The sequence below is a fragment of the Coregonus clupeaformis genome, chromosome 1 (genome assembly GCF_020615455.1).
Source record: "Coregonus clupeaformis isolate EN_2021a chromosome 1, ASM2061545v1, whole genome shotgun sequence".
NCBI classification, from domain to species: domain Eukaryota; kingdom Metazoa; phylum Chordata; class Actinopteri; order Salmoniformes; family Salmonidae; genus Coregonus; species Coregonus clupeaformis.
In genome coordinates this window covers 80,748,655-80,772,732 of record NC_059192.1, presented here as the reverse complement: position 1 = coordinate 80,772,732, position 24,078 = coordinate 80,748,655, and the positions used below count along the sequence as shown (strand labels likewise).

General features: G+C 41.0%; 1 protein-coding gene across 3 annotated transcripts in view; it reads right to left on the bottom strand.

Moving 5' to 3' along the window:
- LOC121574933 (ligand-dependent corepressor) overlaps positions 1-22,860 on the bottom strand; it is a 56,364-nt gene extending 33,504 nt beyond the window's left edge. For 2 of the 3 annotated variants that reach the window (XM_041887631.2, XM_041887650.2), the window contains exon 1: positions 22,774-22,860. The gene's annotated coding sequence lies outside the window, so the exon portion shown is untranslated. The remainder of the gene's footprint in view (positions 1-22,773) is intronic. The other variant, XM_041887640.2, reaches the window with a different exon arrangement.
- Between the last annotated feature and the right edge of the window lie 1,218 nt (positions 22,861-24,078).

Below are 24,078 nucleotides of genomic sequence, written 5' to 3'. Positions count from 1 at the left end.
AGTCATTTATGAAGATTATAATTTATTTCATGAGATTAGTGATTCATTTTAAGGTAAACCCTGTTACGTGAATTGTACTTTTGTTTTAATATGGTGAAAGTATTCTTTTTTTTTTTTTATCCAAAAGAAACATTGAACATCGAATAGTCAAATCATAGTGTAAAAGTAGGTGAGTTGGTTCCACTCCTTTTGGCCATTTTCTGGTGTTTTGTGGTGGAAAACTGAGTGGGTCTAGCATACCACGTCAACTCTGTTACCCATAGATAGACAGGCTAGAAATGTCTTTAATTACAAGGGTTGCATTCATATGCCCTTCCCTGTTGCACAAAACAAGCTTCCATTTCCCATGTCACACTGGGATTTATGGCTGACTTAAAACCCTGTTACAGTCAACCCTGTAACAGTCAACCCTGTTACTTTATTTGGCAGTTAATAGGTACTTACTATAGTATTTTTTTGCTCTCTCTTGAAAATGGGAAAGCGCTCTTGGTGAAAATGAGGTGAAATCAAACGTTTATTTTCACCAAGTTACACATCTCAAAAAGGCCCCGAATTGGTGGAACGACCCAATTATCCAAGCAGCCATGTACTAGATCCTAAACCACTGGGTTAAACCCATTGGGTCGATTGCAACGAACAGGCAGAACTGAACACGCTCCTGCAGGCTACCACTGGATTTCTTAAAACACTACTAAAGGGAGATTACATGCACCTGCGTGTTAAACACAAGAATAAACCAACAGATCAGTTGATCTCTCGTTGTTACCGTGTCAAGTGATTATGATACCAGACAGCTGCTTCTAGGTCCTCTACTCCCGCCCCCAATGGAATATCGACCTATCAGACACCGTAAGGCTGATTAATAAAAAAAGAATACTTATAGAGTAGAATAATATAGAAGTAGGCCTATATTTAATTCAAGAGTTTATTTGATACTTTGTTATTATTATTACTACTATTATTATTATTATTTAGGCCTAACTCATCACAACTGACTTGATTTAATAGCCTACACATTTCAAATATGGACAGTCCAGGGATATTTTCCCCCGATCTTAATAAGAAATTACCACTTTTTAAAAGACAACTTTCTTTTTAAAAACAAGTTTTAATTAATGGATAACAAATTGGAAACAAAAATTTGATGATAGGCTACACCAACAACAGTTTTATATTCATACAAGGTGTCAGGTAAATTGCTACAGATTTGCCGTGGTAGGCTAAACGAGGAAATACTTTATTTCAGTTGTACAGAACGATTGTCAAACAGATAAATCGCCCTTAGTCTACTTAAAAAGCAGGATGAATTTGTTCTGATGATAATACCCCCCAGAGGGCGAAATATTCTTGAAAGATGTTGGCAGCAATCAGGACTAAAAGATCATCTCAACATCCACTTTAAGGAGCGGTAAATCGCGGCCAATGATGGTGGCAATTGATAAACTGTGTGGGTGATTTTATCCCATATCAATGGATTAACAAGATATTACCTTATGTTAGTTCAGTGGCCAGTTTCCGTAGCAATAGGTCCATTGATGCGTTAAATGAGGTCAGAGGCGACATCTGTCCACTTGACTGTAGAACGTCCCAAACCACACAACATGGCCTAGTATAGCTCCAAAAACATTACAATGCGTTTAGGCTAAGTGTTGGTTACCATCATGTTGTTTTGGTGCAATGGCAAATAAGAGGACAGAGTAGCCGCATAGGAGGTAGGTCTATGTTCTCAAAAATGTATTTTCAGTTGTCTACTCCACTAGGATACAAAAACAAAACAAAAGTGTGTCATTTACCTATTTATGTAGCTAAAGTCACACTTCCTAAACACTTTCCACAAGTTACAGTGGGGAAAAAAAGTATTTAGTCAGCCACCAAATTGTGCAAGTTCTCCCACTTAAAAAGATGAGAGGCCTGTAATTTTCTTCATAGGTACACGTCAACTATGACAGACAAAATGAGAGAAAAAAATCCAGAAAATCACATTGTAGGATTTTTTATGATTTTATTTGAAAATTATGGTGGAAAATAAGTATTTGGTCAATAACAAAAGTTTCTCAATACTTTGTTATATACCCTTTGTTGGCAATGACACAGGTCAAACGTTTTCTGTAAGTCTTCACAAGGTTTTCACACACTGTTGCTGGTATTTTGGCCCATTCCTCCATGCAGATCTCCTCTAGAGTAGTGATGTTTTGGGGCTGTCGCTGGGCAACACAGACTTTCAACTCCCTCCAAAGATTTTCTATGGGGTTGAGATCTGGAGACTGGCTAGGCCACTCCAGGACCTTGAAATGCTTCTTACGAAGCCACTCCTTCGTTGCCCGGGCGGTGTGTTTGGGATCATTGACAGAAACAAAAAAAAATATATATATAGAAAAAGATAAAAATTATAAAAAATTAAAGAATAAATAAATATAATAAAAAAAGATACAAAAAGATAAATAATAAAAACACATTGTAAAGTGGTTATCCCACTCGCTATAAGGTGAATGCACCAATTTGTAAGTCGCTCTGGATAAGAGCGTCAGCTAAATGACGTAAATGTAAATGTAAATGCTGAAAGACTCAGCCACGTTTCATCTTCAATGCCCTTGCTGATGGAAGGAGGTTTTCACTCAAAATCTCACGATACATGGCCCCATTCATTCTTTCCTTTACACGGATCAGTCGTCCTGGTCCCTTTGCAGAAAAACAGCCCCAAAGCATGATGTTTCCACCCCAATGCTTCACAGTAGGTATGGTTTTCTTTGGATGCAACTCAGCATTCTTTGTCCTCCAAACACGACGAGTTGAGTTTTTACCAAAAAGTTCTATTTTGGTTTCATCTGACCATATGACATTCTCCCAATCTTCTTCTGGATCATCCAAATGCACTCTAGCAAACTTCAGACGGGCCTGGACATGTACTGGCTTAAGCAGGGGGACACGTCTGGCACTGCAGGATTTGAGTCCCTGGCGGCGTAGTGTGTTACTGATGGTAGACTTTGTTACTTTGGTCCCAGCTCTCTGCAGGTCATTCACTAGGTCCCCCCGTGTGGTTCTGGGATTTTTGCTCACCGTTCTTGTGATCATTTTGACCCCACGGGGTGAGATCTTGCATGGAGCCCCAGATCGAGGGAGATTATCAGTGGTCTTGTATGTCTTCCATTTCCTAATAATTGCTCCCACAGTTGATTTCTTCAAACCAAGCTGCTTACCTATTGCAGATTCAGTCTTCCCAGCCTGGTGCAGGTCTACAATTTTGTTTCTGGTGTCCTTTGACAGCTCTTTGGTCTTGGCCATAGTGGAGTTTGGAGTGTGACTGTTTGAGGTTGTGGACAGGTGTCTTTTATACTGATAACAAGTTCAAACAGGTGCCATTAATACAGGTAACGAGTGGAGGACAGAGGAGCCTCCTAAAAAAGAAGTTACAGGTCTGTGAGAGCCAGAAATCTTGCTTGTTTGTAGGTGACCAAATACTTATTTTCCACCATAATTTGCAAATAAATTCATTAAAAATCCTACAATGTGATTTTCTGGATTTTTTCTCTCTCAATTTGTCTGTCATAGTTGACGTGTAGCTATGATGAAAATTACAGGCCTCTCTCATCTTTTTAAGTGGGAGAACTTGCACAATTGGTGGCTGACTAAATACTTTTTTCCCGACTGTACATTACTGGAAAATACTACGTCTAGACACAAAAACCAACATAGCATGTTTGTGCATTTTAATAAAATACACATACTTACTAATGTTTCCACGAGCGGAACAAACCTACGATCCAAGTCATCAACCCAATTTGCCATCCACACTCTTCCTCAACCAGTCAACATTGTCAATATTTTAAAAACCCTCTCTTAAAATCCCCTTGTTCCGACCCACTCCTCCACCTCAAGAGAATGTGAAAAAAGAAACAGGTAAATAAAAAAGAAAACTGGTTAAATGTAGCCGTTCAAGCCTGCAGCTAGAGCTGAGAGTTCCTCTGCTTCTGGGTTCATCCACAGGACTTAGCCTAGTTCTCATTTAAAAACCCTGCCTCTCTCCCATTCCCCCAATTTCAACCCCCTCCTTCAGAACAAAATGTGAAAAAAAAGAGAACGGGCAAAGACAAAAAAAAAGTTGTGCTAAAATATAGGCTAGATCTAGCCCCTAGATGGAGGGAGGAAGGGATGTGCTGTTTCTGGGTGAACAGGACTTCATCTGCAGCGGCTAGCTAACCCATCCATCCAATCCCTTTTCGGGAATATTTCAGAGAGAATTTTTAAAAAATAAAATAGGTCATCCACTTTGGTTTGACAAATCAGCGGCATTAAATCAAACTGCTCTTCAGGAATTTATTTTTGGGCATTTAAACGAGGCAGTGAGATGCACTATTAAAAAGGGCTGTCAGTAGCTACACAACAATGAGCTCAGGGTGCTAGAACAACACTGTAATAAACAACTACTGGGCTAGAACACAGAGACAACACTTATTTTCCTCCGATTTTGTATAAAATCACTAGACTGCATGCCTACTTTAAAAAGAGGTGATCCATCATACCCACAACAATGCCCTTACTAGCATTAGGCCTAATAACAACACCTAGGTTAATAAACACAATTCCGAAGAAACAAAAGTTAGTTTATAGGCCTTAAACATTTTGGTGAACGCAGCAGCCTAAATTTCCAGCGAAGGGAGGTAGGTAGAGAGTGAGGCAGTAAAATGTGTTCTAAAGATAAAATATTGATTAGGCCACCTCATGAAGAGATAGCCTATTTATTTTGTTGAGTTAACTCAGAGCATTCAACATTGGGGCGTGGGTATGGTGATGATGCTGAATGCAAAAAAATAAAAAAAACGCATGGAAGAAAGCGCCTACTATCCGACCCTCAAAACACACTGCTAGTAGTGAGCTACTGAAAAGCATGCTATCCAATATATGAAAGAAGCATTACAACCAGTGACATGGGAGTTCTTCTAGGGATCGTGACCACTTGATAAACCATTAGGCCTAACCCATTAATTGAAGAAATGAATTAGGCTACTGTGGATAACCAGAGGTATATGCCTACAGTATATAGGGTAGAATAGGCCTACAGGGTAGAGATATGATTCTGAAGCTAGCCTATTGCCTACAGACATGGCAGTAATGAGGCGCAAGGTAAAGAGGTGCGGAACAAAGAGTTAATGAGAGAGACTGCAAAATGATCCAATAACCATTAGGCTAGGCTACACTACTTACCTAATGGAGAGAAAATCAATTAAGGCCAATCTTAAAAGACTCAGGCTAGTATCACGGAATACTACAAAGAAAGGTACCCCACCATTTACCATGTTTTTCAATTGAAAACACTGGTACCTTTAACTTCCAGGGTCTTTGTGCCGAGTCTCCAGAAAGCTAGTAGACAGTCAATCTACAGTTCAGCGGCCCAATATCAAAATGTAATTAAATTGCTGACCATAAGGATGGCAGGATTCTAGATGAACCATACAAATGCCCATATCTTATTCAACAGACTGGTAACGTGAGCCAACGTCACAGTGTAGCTAAATGTTGATGTGTTACGTAAACGCGTCTGCAACCGAGACTAGGGCACAGTTCAGATGCCGAACTAATAGCGAGTCAAACTGAATAGAAATTAAGAGCGGTCTGGCACTGTTAAGAGCTTTGCTTGACATACCGATTGGTTTCATACAATCGCTCTCAACACTGCAGCAGACTTTTGGGTCGAATTCTGGCTCAACAGCGACCTCTCAAAAAAGTCCTACACCTACGAATCCGAGACCATGATTGTGCTTCGGTTGTGGGTGTGGTAGCAAAGCATCCTTTATTTGCATGCAAGTAACATACAGTATATTAATATGCATTACCATTTTTCCCGACAGTGGAACTGCTCTGGCGCGCTGCATGAAACAGAGCTGTGCTTCACCCCCACTGCGCCGAAAGAGCTGCCGAACTATCTTCAAAAGTCCAACGAGGCGCATTTAATGGTTTCAGACGGCACTCTATCCCCGCTACAGTATGTGCACAAGAGCACTTAATAGATCTCTTATTCAATCTAAATGTTATAGGAGCTCCTCATGAGTGGTGCATAAGCTATACTGTATGAGACCATGAAAACAGTTGAGGGTCATTCCATGTCATTTCAGCAAGCCATGAGAACTGATACTGTATACTTGTTGTTGGGTTGGGGTTGGCGTGGGGTGTGGGGGTCCGTGGGTGGCTTTTGACTATTTATTTGGATTACTTATGTTAGAAAATGGTTGGTCCAAATCGGATTTAAGGTACTATATTTATTGAATATCATATGAATCCTATAAATTAAAAAATGTCACATTTAGGTGCAATCCTCAGTGCTCAAACTATATTTCAACAAAATAGTGTTACAGGAATGCGAATCATATCTTTTTCTAACGATTCCAGAACACTCAGATGGTGGGTGTCGAAATCCTCCTTGTGCTTTTTGAGGCGGAATGACCCTTGAGCTACTAGCTCCTATGAGGAACCAGCTGCAGCATGTCTGTCTTTAGTTAGGCCTAACATGCAGCTACACTGCGTGCTCACCGCTCAGTGTGACTAACTACCCAATCTCCCTTTGCCATCTCCTGACCTAGATCTGTAACCAATTCAGGGCTGAGGATGGGGGAAGAGATTTGGAGTGACACCCTCTCCCCTCCCAGAATCACTTAACTACTGAAATCCCCTTTTAGCAAAGCTCTGGGTATCAGTTCCCCTTAGGCACAGATCTAGGATCAGCTTAACCTCCCCAAATCTTAATCATTTAAGGGAAACCTAGAAATCTGACCTTGATCAGTGTTTATCCTAATCTAAAAGACTGGACTACTACAGTAAGCTAACTACTAATACAGAAATAGTGTAATACTGGATAAGTATTCTTAAAAATTTACAAGACACTAGGTTATAGGCTGTCATGGTATAGGCTGCTATCAGCTTACACCACTTGGGTGTTTGAGCATGTACAGATGTAAGATCCTAAATTTGATCACTCTTGATGCTGAAAATGTTCCTGCACAGCAGGAAATGCAAACAGTATATTCAAGGTTTAAAAAGGCTTCTAACATTTGTTATTCCACTTAAAAAATGTCAGACTTGATTTACTCTAATGAAAAATATATTAACCCCTACAAAAAAAATGACATTAATTATAATCCACATAATTCACATTTCCTGTTGCTGCAGGATTTCCTATAGCAAACTGTCTCCTAGTCTCCTCAAACCACAGTACATAATTCATTAGGCTACAGATGTAGGATCTTAAAAGAGATACTTCGGGATTTTGTGAGCCAATGCTAACTAGTGTTAGCGCAATGACAGGAAGTCTATGGGTATCTACTAGCATGCTAGCAGATAGCACAATGACTGGAAGTCTATGGGTAACACTAGTTAGCAATTGTACTAGCGCTAGTTAGCAACTTCCTTCAAACTGCACACAGAGACATAAAAATGGTATCCACGAGTTCATTGGACTAGTATCCCTTTAAGATCCTACATCTGTAGCCTAATGAATGACAGTGTTTTGAGGAGACTGGGGTTCCGAACATTAGGCCTACAGTTACATTAATCAGATCAGTGGTGAGGGGAGAGTATGTGTATGTTTTGTAACGAGAGAGAGATACACACCAAAAATATAAAAACGCAACAACTTCAACGATTTTACTGAGTTACAGTTCATATAAGGAAATCAGTCAATTGACTTAAATTCATTAGGCCCTAATCTATGGATTTGATAAGACTGGGCAGGGGCGCAGCCATGGGTGGACCTGGAAGGTCATAGGCCACCCACTGGGGAGCCAGGCCCAGCCAATCAGAATGAGTTTTTCACCACAAACAGGCTTTATTACAGACAGATATACTCCTCCGTTTCATCAGTTGTTTGGGTGGATGGTCTCAGACGGTCCTGCAGGTGAAGAAGACAGATGGAGGTCCTGGGCTGGTGTGGTTACACGTGGTCCACAGTTGTGAGGCCGGATGGACGTACTTCCAAATTCTCTAAAATAACGTTGGAGGCGTCTTAGAGATATGAACATTCAATACTCTGGCAACAGCTCTGGTGGACATTCCTACAGTCAGCATGCCAATTTCACGCTCCCTCAAAACACGAGACATCTGTGGCATTGTGTTGTGACAAAACTGCCCATTTTAGAGTGGCCTTTTATTGTCCCCACCACAAGGTGCAGCTGTGTAATGATTATGCTGTTTAAAATCAGCTTCTTGATATGCCACACCCGTCAGTTGGATGGATTATTTTGACACATTTCTGGGATCTTTTATTTCACCTCATGAAACATGGGATCAACACTTTACATGTTGTGTTTATAATTTTTGTTGAGTATATACAGTACAAGACAAGAGTTTGGACACACCTACTCATTCAAGGGTTTTTCTTTATTATTACTATTTTCTACATTGTAGAATAATAGTGAAGACATCAAAACTATTTGTTTATAACACATATGGAATCATGTAGTAACAACAACAACAAAAAAGTGTTCAACAAATCAAAATCTATTTTATATTTGAGATTCTTCAAAATAGCCACCCTTTGTCCTGATGACAGCTTTGCACACTCTTGGCATTCTCTCAACCAGCTTCACCTGGAATGCTTTTCCAACTGTCTTGAAGGAGTTCCCACATATGCTGAGCACTTGTTGGCTGCTTTTCCTTCACTCTGCCGTCCGACTCATCCCAAACCATCTCAATTGGGTTGAGGTCGGGTGATTGTGGAGGCCACGTCATCTGATGCAGCACTCCATCACTCTCCTTCTTGGTAAAATAGCCCTTATACAGCCTGGAGGAGTGTTGGGTCATTGTCCTGTTGAAAAACAAATGATTGTCCCACTAAGCCCAAAGCAGATGGGATGGTGTATCACTGCAGAATGCTGTGGTAGCCATGCTGGGTAAGTGTGCCTTGAATTCTAAATAAAATCACAGACAGTGTCACCAGCAAAGCACCCCCACGCCATAACACCACCTCATCTATGCTTTACGGTGGGAACTACACATGCGGATATCATCCGTTCACCCACACCGCATCTCACAAAGACAAGGCGGTTGGAACCAAAAATCTCCAATTTGGACTCCAGACCAAAGGACACATTTCCACAGGTCTAATGTCCATTGCTCGTGTTTCTTTGCCCAAGCAGGTCTCTTCTTATTGGTGTCCTTTAGTAGTGGTTTCTTTGCAGCAATTCGACCATGAAGGCCTGATTCACACAGTCCCCTCTGAACAGTTGATGTTGAGATACATCTGTGACTTGAACTCTGTGAAGCATTTATTTGGGCTGCAATTTCAGGCTGGTAACTAATGAACTTATCCTCTGCAGCAAAGGTAACTCTGGGTCTTCCAATCCTGTGGCGGTCCTCATGAGAGCCAGTTTCATCATAGCGCATGATGGTTTTTGCGACTGCACTTGAAGAAACTTTAAAAGTTCTTGAAATGTTCCGTATTGACTGTCCTTCATGTCTTAAAAGTAATGATGGACTGTCGTTTCTCTTTCCTTATTTGACCTGTTCTTGCCATAATATGGACTTGGTACAGTGGTTTGCGAAAGTATCCCCCCCACCCTCCCCCCTCCCTTTGCATTTTTCCTATTTTGTTGCCTCACAACCTGGAATTAAAATTGATTTTTTGGGGGGGTTGTATCATTTGATTTAAACATGCCTACCAATTTGAAGAAGCAAAATATTTGTTATTGTGAAACAAACAAGAAATAAGACAAAAAAACTGAAAACTTGAGCGTGCATAACTATTCATCCCCCCAAAGTCAATACTTTGTAGAGCCACCTTTTGCAGCAATTACAGCTGAAAGTATCTTGGGGTATGTCTCTATTAGCTTGGCACATCTAGCCACTGGGATGTTTGCCCATTCTTCAAGGCAAAACTGCACCAGCTCCTTCAAGTTGGATGGGTTCCGCTGGTGTACAGCAATCTTTAAGTCATACCACAGATTCTCAATTGGATTGAGGTCTGGGCTTTGACTAGGCTATTCCAAGACATTTAAAATGTTTCCCATTAAACCACTCAAGTGTTGCTTTAGCAGTATGCTTAGGGAACCTCCGTCCCAGTCTCAAATCTCTGGAAGACTGAAACAGGTTTCCCTCAAGTATTTCCCTGAATTTAGCGCCATCCATCATTCCTTCAGTTCTGACCAGTTTCCCAGTCCCCGATGAAAAACATGAGGTGATGAGAGGTGTTGGATTTGCGCCAGACATAGCGTTTTCCTTGATGGCCAAAAAGCTCAATTTTAGTCTAATCTGACCAGAGTACCTTCTTCCATATGTTTGGGGAGTCTCCCACATGCCTTTTGGCGAACACCAAACCTTTCTTTAAGCAATGGCTATTTTCTGGCCACTCTTCCGTAAAGCCCAGCTCTGTGGAGTGTATGGTTTAAAGTGGTCCTATGGACAGATACTCCAATCTCCACTGTGGTGCTTTGCAGCTCCTTCAGGGTCATCTTTGGTCTCTTTGTTGCCTCTCTGATTAATGCCCTCCTTGCCTGGTCCGTGAGTTTTGGTGGGCGGCCCTCTCTTGGCAGGTTTGTTGTGGTGCCATATTCTTTTCATTTTTTAATAATGGATTTAATGGTGCTCCGTGGGATGTTCAAAGTTTCGGATATTTTTTTAACCCAAACCTGATCTGTACTTCTCCACAACTTTGTCCCTGACCTGTTTGGAGAGCTCCTTGGTCTTCATGGTGCCGCTTGCTTGGTGGTGACCCTTGCTTAGTGGTGTTGCAGACTCTGGGGCCTTTCAGAACAGGTGTATTTACAGTGTATTTACACTGAGATCATGTGACAGATCATGTGACACGTAGATTGCACACAGGTGGACTTTATTTTACATTTTAGTCATTTAGCAGACGCTCTTATCCAAAGCGACTTACAGGAGCAATTAGGGTTAAGTGCCTTGCTCAAGGGCACGTCGACAGATTTTTCACCTAGTCGGCTCGGGGATTAGAACCAGCGACCTTTCGGTTACTGGCACAACGCTCTTAACCACTAAGCTAATTATGTGACTTCTGAAGGTAATTGGTTGCACCAGATCATATTTAGGGGCTTCATAGCAAAGGGGGTGAATACATATGCAAGCACCACTTTCCCGTTATTTATTTTTTAGAATTTGTTGAAACAAGTTATTTTTTTCATTTCACTTCATCAATTTGGACTATTTTGTGTATGTCCATTACATGAAATCCAAATAAAAATCCATTTAAATTACAGGTTGTAATGCAACAAAATAGGAAAAACGCCAAGGGGGATGAATACTTTTGCCCAAATAGGACCATCTTCTGTACACCCCCCCTACCTTGTCACAACACAACTGATTGGCTCAAATGCATTAAGGAGGAAAGAAATTCCACAAATTAACGTTTAAGAAGGCACAACTGTTAATTGAAATGCATTCCAGGTGACTACCTCATGAAGCTGGTTGAGAGAATGTCAAGAGTGTGCAAAGCTGTCATCAAGGCAAATGGTGGCTATTTGAAGAATCTGAAATATATTTTGATTTGTTTAACACTTTTTTGGTTACAACATGATTCTATATGTGTTATTTCATAGTTTTGACGTCTTCACTATTATTCTACAATGTAGAAAATAGTAAACATAAAGAAAAACCCTTGAATGAGTACGTGTGTCCAAACTGTTGACTGGGTGGGTCCGTGGGTCCGTCCGCCCGCCCGCCTAATATATATAAAATATATATATATATATATATATATATAGATATATAGTGAGGGGAGAGGTTGAGTCATACAAGTTATTTTGTTGGTTAACAGAGAGTAATGACTTAAACTCAGTTTCATTATATCACCTCCTCTAAATGAAAACAAGAAGTGTAAATGTATAAATGGAATAGCCAGAGTGACAAGGCATCTGTCCAATAACGAGTTAGATTTGAAGTGAATTAACCACCCACTCATTACAATGAAATAATCTGTGGTATCATCAATGCCCACCAGGCCAGCCCAGAAAACTACAGAAATAAACACGTCTGTAAGAGAGTCGCTGTCAGTGTGTGTGTGTGTGTGTGTGTGTGTGTAGGGGTTGATAAAAGGGTGTTTACGAGACAGTTTTTTCCTGTCAACTCCGCAAGAAACAAACAAAAATCAGACTGATGGCACTGGATCGTTATATTTCTGTGTGTAGGGCCGTATAAAATGTGTGTTGCAGGAAACATGGACGGAATCACGGAATCCAGACATTAAAACAGAATTCAACAATATACAAAAATGTATTGAACTTAGTAGGAAATCAACTAAATGTATTTTACTTATTATATGCACAAAAATGTATAGTCTACACTGTGTAGCTGTTGGCAAAAATGCTAATGATAACCGTCTGCTGGTAGATAGAAAGTAGGGTTGGGCGGTATCCAGATTTTCATATCCTCATACCGTCTCGCTCATCTGTGATTTACGGTATTGTCGTCTTAGTACACAAGGTGGTGCTAAAAATGCAAAATTAGCACAAACTAATAGCGAATTTCAATAGAGGCTGCTAGCTAAATATGCTAATGAGCGCAAATGAAAAACGAATTACATAGACAGGCAACCCAGCTCATAAAGTTATACAAGTACAGGGAGGAGCTATCGAATGTCATTTTTGGTGAGTTTGGACATTTACAAGCAAATGTGAATGAGAGACATCGTGCAAATGAACAAAGTTGACGCATGCTTGTCTGAAGGAAGTACAGTACTGGCTCTTGAGCAGTGTGTGTGTGGAGTTGCTAGGGCAACGGGCCGAGAATGGAGAGGAGAAAAAAAAATGTATGCAAGGGAATCAAGATAGCAGGAGTGGTAGCTGTAAAGATAACTCATCCAAAGCACTTTCACTTCTCAAACACGGCAGAAAGCTAACACTATATGGTGCCCCGTCTCCTTATTAATTAATTCAAGTTAAACCACATACAGTGAGGGAAAAAAGTATTTGATCCCCTGCTGATTTTGTACATTTGCCCACTGACGAAGAAATGATCAGTCTATAATTTTAATGGTAGGTTTATTTGAACAGTGAGACAGAATAACAACAACAAAAATCTAGAAAAACACATGTCAAAAATGTTATAAATTGATTTGCATTTTAAATGAGGGAAATACGTATTTGACCCCCTCTCAATCAGAAAGATTTCTGGCTCCCAGGTGTCTTTTATACAGGTAACGAGCTGAGATTAGGAGCACACTCTTAAAGGGAGTGCTCCTAATCTCAGCTTGTTACCTGTATAAAAGACACCTGTCCACAGAAGCAATCAATCAGATTCCCAGCTCTCCACCATGGCCAAGACCAAAGAGCTCTCCAAGGATGTCAGGGACAAGATTGTAGACCTGCACAAGGCTGGAATGGGCTACAAGACCATCGCCAAGCAGCTTGGTGAGAAGGTGACAACAGTTGGTGCAATTATTCGCAAATGGAAGAAACACAAAAGAACTGTCAATCTCCCTCGGCCTGGTGCTCCATGCAACATCTCACCTTGTGGAGTTGCAATGATCATGAGAACGGTGAGGAATCAGCCCAGAACTACACGGGAGGATCTTGTCAATGATCTCAAGGCAGCTGGGACCATAGTCACCAAGAAAACAATTGTTAACACACTACGCCGTGAAGGACTGAAATCCTGCAGCGCCCCCAAGGTCCCCCTGCTCAAGAAAGCACATATACAGGGCCGTCTGCAGTTTGCCAATGAACATCTGAATGATTCAGAGGAGAACTGGGTGAAAGTGTTGTGGTCAGATGAGACCAAAATCAAGCTCTTTGGCATCAACTCAACTCGCCGTGTTTGGAGGAGGAGGAATGCTGCCTATGACCCCAAGAACACTATCCCCACCGTCAAACATGGAGGTGGAAACATTATGCTTTGGGGGTGTTTTTCTGATAAGGGGACAGGACAACTTCACCGCATCAAAGGGACGATGGACAGGGCCATGTACCGTCAAATCTTGGGTGAGAACCTCCTTCCCTCAGCCAGGGCATTGAAAATGGGTCGTGGATGGGTATTCCAGCATGACAATGACCCAAAACACACGGCCAAGGCAACAAAGGAGTGGCACATTAAGGTCCTGGAGTGGCCTAGCCAGTCTCCAGACCTTAATCCCATAGAAAATCTGTGGAGGGAGCTGAAGGTTCGAGTTGCCAAACGTCAGCCTCAAAACCTTAATGACTTGGAGAAGATCTGCAAAGAGGAGTGGGACAAAATCCCTCCTGAGATGTGTGCAAACCTGGTGGCCAACTACAAGAAACATCTGACCTCTGTGATTGCCAACAAGGGTTTTGCCACCAAGTACTGTCATGCTTTGCAGAGGGGGCAAATACTTATAAATTGATTTGCATTTTAATGAGGGAAATAACATTTTTGACATGTTTTTCTAGATTTGTGTTGTTATTCTGTCTCTCACTGTTCAAATAAACCTACCATTAAAATTATAGACTGATTATGTCTTTGTCAGTAAGCAAACGTACAAAATCAGCAGGGGATCAAATACTTTTTTCCCCCCTCACTGTACACAGCTGGACTCACGAGCTCCCGCTTTCTCCCGTTGTGCTATTTACAAACAAACACGTGACTAGCTCAACTGTTCTGGGGAACGGTAAGATTCATAATGTAAAATAATGTGACCGGTGAAATGAAGAACGCAATCCGCTAAGAGTAGCTACAAATATTCAAATTTATTTAACGTCAAAGAAAATATAGTATTGACGGCATTGAAAAACCATCCTGTGTCTTTTTCCAAATACCCCGATATACTGCCCAAGCCTAATGGAAAGGCTTTCCCCAAAAACCTTCTCAATTAAATGTTAACTACAAAGTAGCCCAGGCTTACCTGGCAGAATGATATGATTATTTGCATCAATCCAGTGGTCATTTGTTTTGCGAACTCTGCAATCACATGAGCGCTAGAGGAACACCGCTAACCAAACATCTCTGGATGGTGCACACTTGCATTAAAGGACACACACAAAATTCCAAATTTCTTAGATTTTTCAGACTTCAAAAGTGGTCTCCTGATGTGGTTTAAGCATTGTTGTGGAAAACAAAATGTGATATACTATTTTTTTTAAAGTGATTTTGAGAGTGAAAACCTGAAAAACAGAAAACTGGAAAAACACTGGAGAAAACAAAAGTTTGGGGGAAAAAACAGATTTTATAGGGCCCTGTGTGTGTGTGTGTGTGCGTGCGTGCGTGCGTGCGTAAGCTTTGGCATTATTGTTTATGATGGATGAGGAAAAGTGAAAACTGAGAGGAAAGATGCAGCAAAAGAAACAGCCTACATATCTGACACACGGATCCATCTCCAATTGTAGCTGGTGCAGGGTTGCAGTCCTTTCTATTTTAAGTAAATCAATTCAGTAGCCTATGTGAATCAGAATCCTATTCATGAATGTAAACAAATGATAAAAGGGACTTTGATTTTCAGCGCACGCTCTCTACATTTTAGTAATTTAGCTGATGCTCTTATTCAGGGGCAATTAGGGTTAACTAACTGCCTTGCTCGAGCGCACAGCGACAGATTTTTCACCTAGTTGGCTCTGGGATTCAAACCAAAACTCTTAACCGCTAGGCTACCTGCAGCCTCTAGCCTACTTAAAAATCCTGGCAATTTCTAAGCAGTGAAATAAAGGGTCCAAGACCTTCTTACACCACAGTTTGTTTGAGCTGGAGAAAAATTTTACAACATCATGCACATCTCTCGCTCTCCAAATGTTAATAGTATGCAAACATTTCATCATCAAGCTCCAGCCTCTCCTTCTCTTTTCCCTGTAAGGTTCTGTGGTTAGGGGCTGTGTAGCATGTTCCCTCTCTCTCTAGCTGAATCCCAAATCACTCCATTCCCTTCGCCCCTCCATTTGCTCGTGAATGCGCACCTCCGCCATATGCACAAGCGTTCCAAAGCAGAGGGAGTGAAAATTATCGAGGGTGTAGGGGCTAATTAGACCCTTCGATACATCTGGAGTTTGCGCAATGTAATACAAAAGAATGGAGAGGCATGACAAATTATACGTCACGTGCAATTGTTTGTCTGATTTTGAGACTTGACACACGCAACAGATTAAATACCTCCCAAATTAAATGTTTAACTTATATTTTGTAAAACGACAGGGGGGGATTTGTTCATTTGAATGTCATGCTTGTTTTATTATTTCAAAGTGGAATATGAATTGCATCATTCAAGTCACAAGTGTTTCCTGAAGTTGATGGGATTATTGATCCCCTCACCACTCTCTGGAAGTCAGAGTTACGTCAGGAACATGTAGGTAGGGGTGAGGTGGTGGTTTGGGAATCACCATCTCCCTCTCTTCATGCTAACACCCCCCCTTTTCATGCTTAAAAAGAAGCTCATGCTTTATCATATGATGTTCACATGTACAGTTGAAGTCGGAAGTTTACATACACTTAGGTTGGAGTCATTAAAACTCGTTTTCAACCACTCAACAAAATTCTTGTTAACAAACTATAGTTTTGCCAAGTCGGTTAGGACATCTACTTTGTGCATGACTCAAGTAATCTTTCCAACAATTGTTTACAGACAGATTATTTCACTGTATCACAATTCCAGTTAGTCAGAAGTTTACATACACTAAGTTGACTGTGCCTTTAAACAGCTTGGACAATTCCAGAAAATGATGTCATGGCTTTAGAAGCTTCTGATAGGCTAATTGACATCATTTGAGTCAATTGGAGGTGTACCTGTGGATGTATTTCAAGGCCTACCTTCAAACTCAGTGCTTGACATCATGGGAAAATCTAAAGAAATCAGCCAAGACCTCAGAAATAAAAGTCTGGTTCATCCTTGGGAGCAATTTCCAAACGCCTGAAGGTACCACGTTCATCTGTACAAACAATAGTACGCAAGTATAAACACCATGGAACCATGCAGCCGTCATACTGCTCAGGAAGGAGATGCGTTCTGTCTCCTAGAAATGAACGTACTTTGGTGCGAAAAGTGCAAATCAATCCCAGAACAACAGCAAAGGACCTTGTGAAGATGCTGGAGGAAACAGGTACAAAATTATCTATATCCACATTTAAACAAGTCCTATGTCGACATAACCTGAAAGGCCGCTCCAAAACCGCCATAAAAATAGCCAGACTACGGTTTGCAACTACACATGGGGACAAAGATCGTACTTTTCGGAGAAATGTCCTCTGGTCTGATGAAACAAAAATAGAACTGTTTGGCCATAATGACCATCGTTATGTTTGGAGGAAAAAGGGGGTACCTTGCAAGCCAAAGAGCACCATCCCAACCGTGAAGCACGGGGGTGGCAGCATCATGCTGTGGGGGTGCTTTGCTGCAGGAGGGACTGGTGCACTTCACAAAATAGATGGCATCATGAGGAAGGAAAATTGTGGATATATTGAAGCAACATCTCAAGACATCAGTCAGGAAGTTAAATCTTGGTCGCAAATGGGTCTTCCAAATGGACAATGACCCCAAGCATACTTCCAAAGTTGTGGGAAAATGGCTTAAGGACAACAAAGTCAACGTATTGGAGTGGCCATCACAAAGCCCTGACCTCAATCCTATAGAACATTTGTGGGCAGAACTGAAAAAGCGTGTGCGAGCAAGGAGGCCTACAAACCTGACTCCGTTACACCAGCTCTGTCAGGAGGAATGGGCCAAAATTCACCCAACTTATTGTGGGAAGCTTGTGAAAGGCTACCTGAAACGTTTGACCCAAGTTAAACAATTTAAAGGCAATGCTACCAAATACTAATTGAGTGTATGTAAACTTCTGACCCACTGGGAATGTGATGAAAGAAATAAAAGCTGAAATAAATCACTCTACTATTATTCTGACATTTCACATTCTTAAAATAAAGTAGTGATCCTAAATGACCTAAGACAGGGAATTTTTACTAGGATTAAATGTCAGGAATTGTGAAAAACTGAGTTTAAATGTATTTGGCTAAGGTGTATGTAAACTTCCGACTTCAACTGTATCAGCGCGGTTGATCCCATTCACACACAGCATAAAGGAGGTCATTGACATGCTAGAGCGAGGCTCAATGCAGAGATAAGCGCACGGACACAGATACAGGGGCCAAGGAGCAGTGATACAAATTGTTCTGATCATCAGAGCACACACAAATCAAGCACACAGGGCTAGGGGTACAAGCCAATCATATAGCAATGATCCTAGTCTATGCTTTATGCTTCGATCCAATGATAGCCTAATCATGTATTAGCCTAAACATCCATATTGATACATCAATACTAATCAATGTATTTTGAACAGGGCGTTGAGCACCTAACAAGATGTTCTGGTAATGACATTTGATATGCAGGCTATGTAATAATGACACAATACAGCACATAGGTAACAAAAAAGCTTGATTGACATGTTCCATCTCTACAGGGCCTTGAACACATTGTAAGTAGGGAGCAGCAGCATGCAGTCATACTACCCACACTCCACTAAACCATCCCAACCTAAACCCAACAGTCCAATGGTGTAATGATGCTCTTCAAATATTAAAACCTAAGGAGACTACAGCCTACACACATACTGAATGTACGTCTCTAGGTAACACCAATTACAAAGCCATGTGATAAAGTGGGTTGGAGTTTTTGTGCGTCTCTCTGTAAAGCCTTCCTGACCTATGGCATAGGCTACTGTCGTTACAATGAGGCTATACAACAAATCATGTTTAACCTACCAATTAGAAACAAGGCATAGTTTTATCTAGGCATGGCAAAATGATCAATTTATTCAAAAACATAGATCTGCTAAATGATAACGTAAAATGTTGGCTACCTGTAGAGATAAAGTGCACCATTCCCTTTCCTTTGTGAAAAAGGAATGGCTATAATAAAAAGATGATTGGTGGGTAGGGGGGGATTCTACCTTCCATTAAGAAAAGCCCTTAGCAGGGCTGTGTGCAGAAGGCTTTGTCTGTTCATTCACAGAGAGAGAGAGAGAGAAATGGCTTCTTATGTAGGCCTAGTTATTGTGGGATTTGCATATAGAATTCAGCAAATTGGGCTAGGTTGCATAACTATGGATGATGCATGAATTCTAAGACTGATATAGGCCTAAGCAGTGTATTCAAGGCAAGAAGATTAACCAAAGCAACAGCTATACGGTTCATAACTATGTTGTCAATACATGTAATCTACTGTCAGACAGAACACATTCACTGCTGTAAATATGTAGCCTCTGCACTGGTAGTCTAAGCACATCCCTCTGTAATAACACAGGCACGGGTCACATCAATGGCGTCTGTAGAAAATAAACAATGTCATTAAGAAGGAGAAGCTAGGCTAGTCTACCTCTCTCAGAACAGGATAACAGAAGCACATCCACTAAAAAATGTTGTTTTCTAACCGCCACCAATGTCTTGTTTGGAGACTCCACAACAGTGTTTCCCTGCCATTATTTCGGCGGGGTGGGGTCCGCCGCCTAGCCCTGAAGCCCCTAGACGCAATACGCTCCACTTCAAAAGGTAATCCTAAAGAACTAGGCCTAGCTGTGGCTTCAGCTGACACCGCTATGGTCGTACAGAGACTGTTGCCAGCCCTTTCGACTCTGTCTCAAAACGGGAAAATACTAAATAAACACTGCACTATAACTCAGAACGCTCAAAAACACCATAGAGATCGAGAACTAGGCTACATCCCAAAATTGGTGGGATTTTAGAGGTACCAGTCTTGTCCCCTACTGCAGCTCTGGGTTGGGGCAGTGCCGTGAAATACGATTTGAACTAGCCTGAGCGCCACATCAAATTCACACCGATTTTGTTCCACCGTTCCCAGTTGTAAAATAGGTCAGATCAATTGTCCCATCTAAAATTGTTATGACCCCCCCTCCAAATCAACTTTTTCTCCGCCATAGAGTCTGTATTGGCCTTCCATGTTTCACTGGCATTCATGGTTCTTGTTATTCCAAACCATTTGGAATGCAAAACATTCCCAAAACAAGAGAGGACTCATGTACAGTGGATACACACATTTGCATACAGAGGCTGATGGACACACAGACAGACAATAGTTTCTGCTGTTCTGTTGGACAATCACTCCTCTCTGCTCCATGACTTTACTGTTCACATGAAAACAACACACACATACAACATGGGACAAAATGTCCATTTCAGTTTGAGCAGGGCGGTGGTGGTGCTACTCTCGTCTTTCCACCAAAAACCTAAACAAAAGCATCAAGTTGTTGTCTTGACTTTAGCTAATAATGGGGATAGTTGTGGGTCAAGGATGGAGTGCTGACCATAGGGGTTGACTTGGCCTGGAGAAGTGAACAGCAAGAATGTCCTTTCTGTTTCTGTTTCTCTTTTACTCCTTCCCTCATTTCAATGCATTCAGTAAACACCTGGGATCTGGGTCATGTTCGGTAAGCATGTGATCTTTTTTTTTTTTACTACCACCAAAAGTGTTCAAAATCTTTACTTGGAAAGTGGGTCAAATGTGTTGTTTGTTTCACTCTCTGCTGTTCATTTACAGTACGGTGCATTTGGCCAGGCTTGAGTTCAGCAGGTACAAAACGGGAGAAGATGTCCAAATTGTTGCATTCCTTTGGACAGTACCTTCAACTCCCTCTATAAGTAGGTGAGCGGGTCACTGAAAAAGGAGGCCTGGCTATTTCCACAGGGCACATGCGCGCAGATATAAAGGCAGTTTATGGGATTCTAATATTAACCAGATTCGTAGGTCATTTTAGTTAAGGTTGATGCAATGCCAAAAAAACTAATCCCACTTCTTGGAGCAAGAACAAACTCTGATACAAAGATGTTGCAAGCCAGTTTCAGACTACTGAAGGAGAATACACATGGGGAAAAATAATGTTGACAAAAAGTGCTACCTGACTTTACATTAACTAACTTCATTTCCAAGGAGTAAGTTTCCCCCAGAGAGTCTAACCCAATTAGGAATTAGAATACTAGAATGGACATGAACCTTCTCATGATGGGATAAAGGTCAGCCATTTTGGTCAGGGAGTTGGTCAACCATGGTTTGACAGTGGTGTGATGATATATTTTTTTGAAATAATGTATCTGCACTGTATGTTTGTTAGCTAGCTATCCAAACAGTTTAAGAGGAATTATTCCATAACTGTTTCTAATTAACTGCCAATATGCCAAAATTCCATTCAAACAATGCAGTCAATCCACAGGCAGCCATAAACTGGCTGAAATCAGTTGATGATAGAACTTAGACAAGTTGTAAATGCAACCAGTACTGATATTGTATTGTATAATAGTACACAGCTTTCCAAGAAAACAAAAAAAATTGACATTTATGGTCTGTTCACATTTATACAGAATATTGGTATAAAACCTGTATAAACTGTATTTATATGACAATATATTAGGTTGACAATTCTATTACATAATTTTATATATCACATGCCTTACTTTTATTTTCCTGCGTAAATACAATTCAGCGTTATAAAACTGGTTGTTTGGATCCTGGATGCTGATTGGAAGAGCAGCGTTCCAAGCCGTGCTGTATTGGCCATCACAGACACACCTATGCCTGCTAACAGTTCCATCTGAAAATTATCACTGAGAGCCATAAGAATATAATTTATTGTATTCATCTCAACTCGCACATTATTTCCCCTTGCTTCCAGCCTAGCATTTAGTTGGGTACAGCGGGGTTAATATAAGCCTAGCTGTCTACCTTTCACACCTCGGAAACAATGTTTCACTTTTGAATTTCGATCTCTGTAGTACCATATACATAGAGTGAAAGGTGCCCAGACAAGACAACTTTTTCTGAGCCTGTCTAAATTATGCATCAACGTCATTATCATATATATCATGGACATATCCAAATAAATGCCAATAGAAAAAGAGCACAAGCAAACGAAAATGCAGATAGTGTGCGGTCATTCCGGGTTCAATGTTTGACATGACTGAATTAGCTGAAGTTGGCTGGTTAGCTAGCGACAACAACGTTATCAAGCCTGCATAGCAACCATTTTGTATAGAATGGATGACCAGTCCGTTTGCATAACAACTATGCAAAAATAATAAAAGATTGCGTTGCGTCTAAAGCAACATGACCAAAAGAACTAACAGAATGAAATTGCATGAATTGACTTATCAAAATAATGTTTTAATGAAAATGTAATTCGTTGTTATTTTAATATGTTGGTAACAGTTTTATAAAAGCAATAGGGCACTCCTCCGCTATCACGTCGGCCAGGACAATGTAATTTACCTGTCTATGACTGTATTCATGATACAGCACTGCCTCTTGTGCCTTATTACTTAATTATGCCTAATAATTCTGGAACTTTGAGGGTTTATGACAGCCTCTAGTAATTTAATAGGATCTGTATGGTCTGACCTTACTTCCTCATTGCAGCAATGCACGTCCCCGAGAGCTACTTAGGAGAAAAGCTCGTTGACCCGAACATTGCCCCCACAATACTGTAAAATCACGCGGGAGCGCGCATCTCAGTAAACGGAATCTGCGCTCATAATTCGTGCCGTCTTTGACACTCCCGCTGCAAACACAGTGCCCTTTAAACAAATTATAGCTATAGATAAAACCACAGGTACACAGATAACCTGAAAATGCATAATAAATAGTAAACATATAACATACAGATTGCCATGTAATTGCATTTCAATGTAAACAATATTACATTGCGCTCAACAGTGACTGTCGAGAGGAAATAGAACAGTTGAGGACAAAAAAAAAAAGTCGCTCTGTGTTACCCCTGATGGTCACAGCCCGAATTTTTTTGCAACGTTGATAGCGAAGAAGTCATCAAAAACAGTAAAAAGGTACCTGAAAACCTTCCTGTCCCTTCGGCGTGTATTACTGAACATACTTACCTACACAATGAATGAGTTTGTGCCGCCACGAGTCAAGTTCCTGCCGAATGCCTCGCCTCTCGATCGTGCATTGCTGCTTCTTGCACAGACTCGCCATTTTCTACCGATTCCTCTCGGGAACGCGCGCGTTGGCAGAGAGGAAGCGCTAGATGAGCGCGCACGCAATGAAGAATAGGCGCACTACCGTTCTTTACGCGCACTACAGTGCTGTCAAAGCTCCACACTGCGCTGTCAACGCACTACTATTTTCACAGTAGGCCTACAGCTTATTACCTTGAACAACATATTAACATTCATTATTTACTGATCTTGAATAGAAGACTGCCTACTTTGCTGTCTAACTTTTCTTAGAATATATAATTTAGCCTAGACAGAAGAAGAAGAAAGGAGAGGTCAAAATGTACACAATTGTTACCTGGAGCAAAATAGGGGAGGGTCATGCTTTTTCAATTACAGTCAGGGGGAGTGTTTAGCATTTTAAAAATTTAGTCCAGGGGAGCGTCATGTAATTTGTAATCAATTAAATGTAATATTGCTCAGGCTTTGAGAATTAGTTGAATATTATAGTATCTCATGTGTGCCAGATCATGCCCCTCATCCCTGATGCTGGGCACGCAAAATCAAGTGTGCCTAGTGTGGTCTCAATAAAATGATCAATAGCCTATACCAGCTTTTCTCAAACCCTGGTCTGTGGACCAGTGCCAGTCCATGGAGGAATGCTTGCAGGTCTGTGACATATTTGACTTGCATATTTGACACCAATAAATACTTGCTTTAGGCCTACTTGCACAATGCGCTGAACTATGCATACTGTTGCAGTGAACAAATTGTGTTGCCATGACTAAGTATAGCTACACAAAATGCGCATAATTTCACAGACAACGAGAGTTTACTTAAGGCTTCATACTTACTCTCTCATAACATTGTGAAGTGCCAGGCTCCTTTCACTATAGTTGAAAAGCTGGTGATGCCCTCAGTTGTGGATGCTTGCGGAGAGGTTTTAGGCCCAACTGCTACAAAGATCAGTGAAGTCCGACTTTCCAATGACACTGTCACGTGTAGAATCCAGGATATGGCAGATGATATTGAACCACATGCAGGTTTTAGGCAGAGCCCGAACATCAAATTGGTTTGCAATCCAATTAGATGAGACAACTGACATTGCAAATGCCTGCTTCTTACATATTCGCTACACATATGAAGGTTTTCTTTGTTGCAAAGAGTTGCCTCAGAATACAACTGCAGGTGAAATATTCCGTGTTCTGAACAAGTAGGCCTACATGACCGGACATGGATTACGATGGG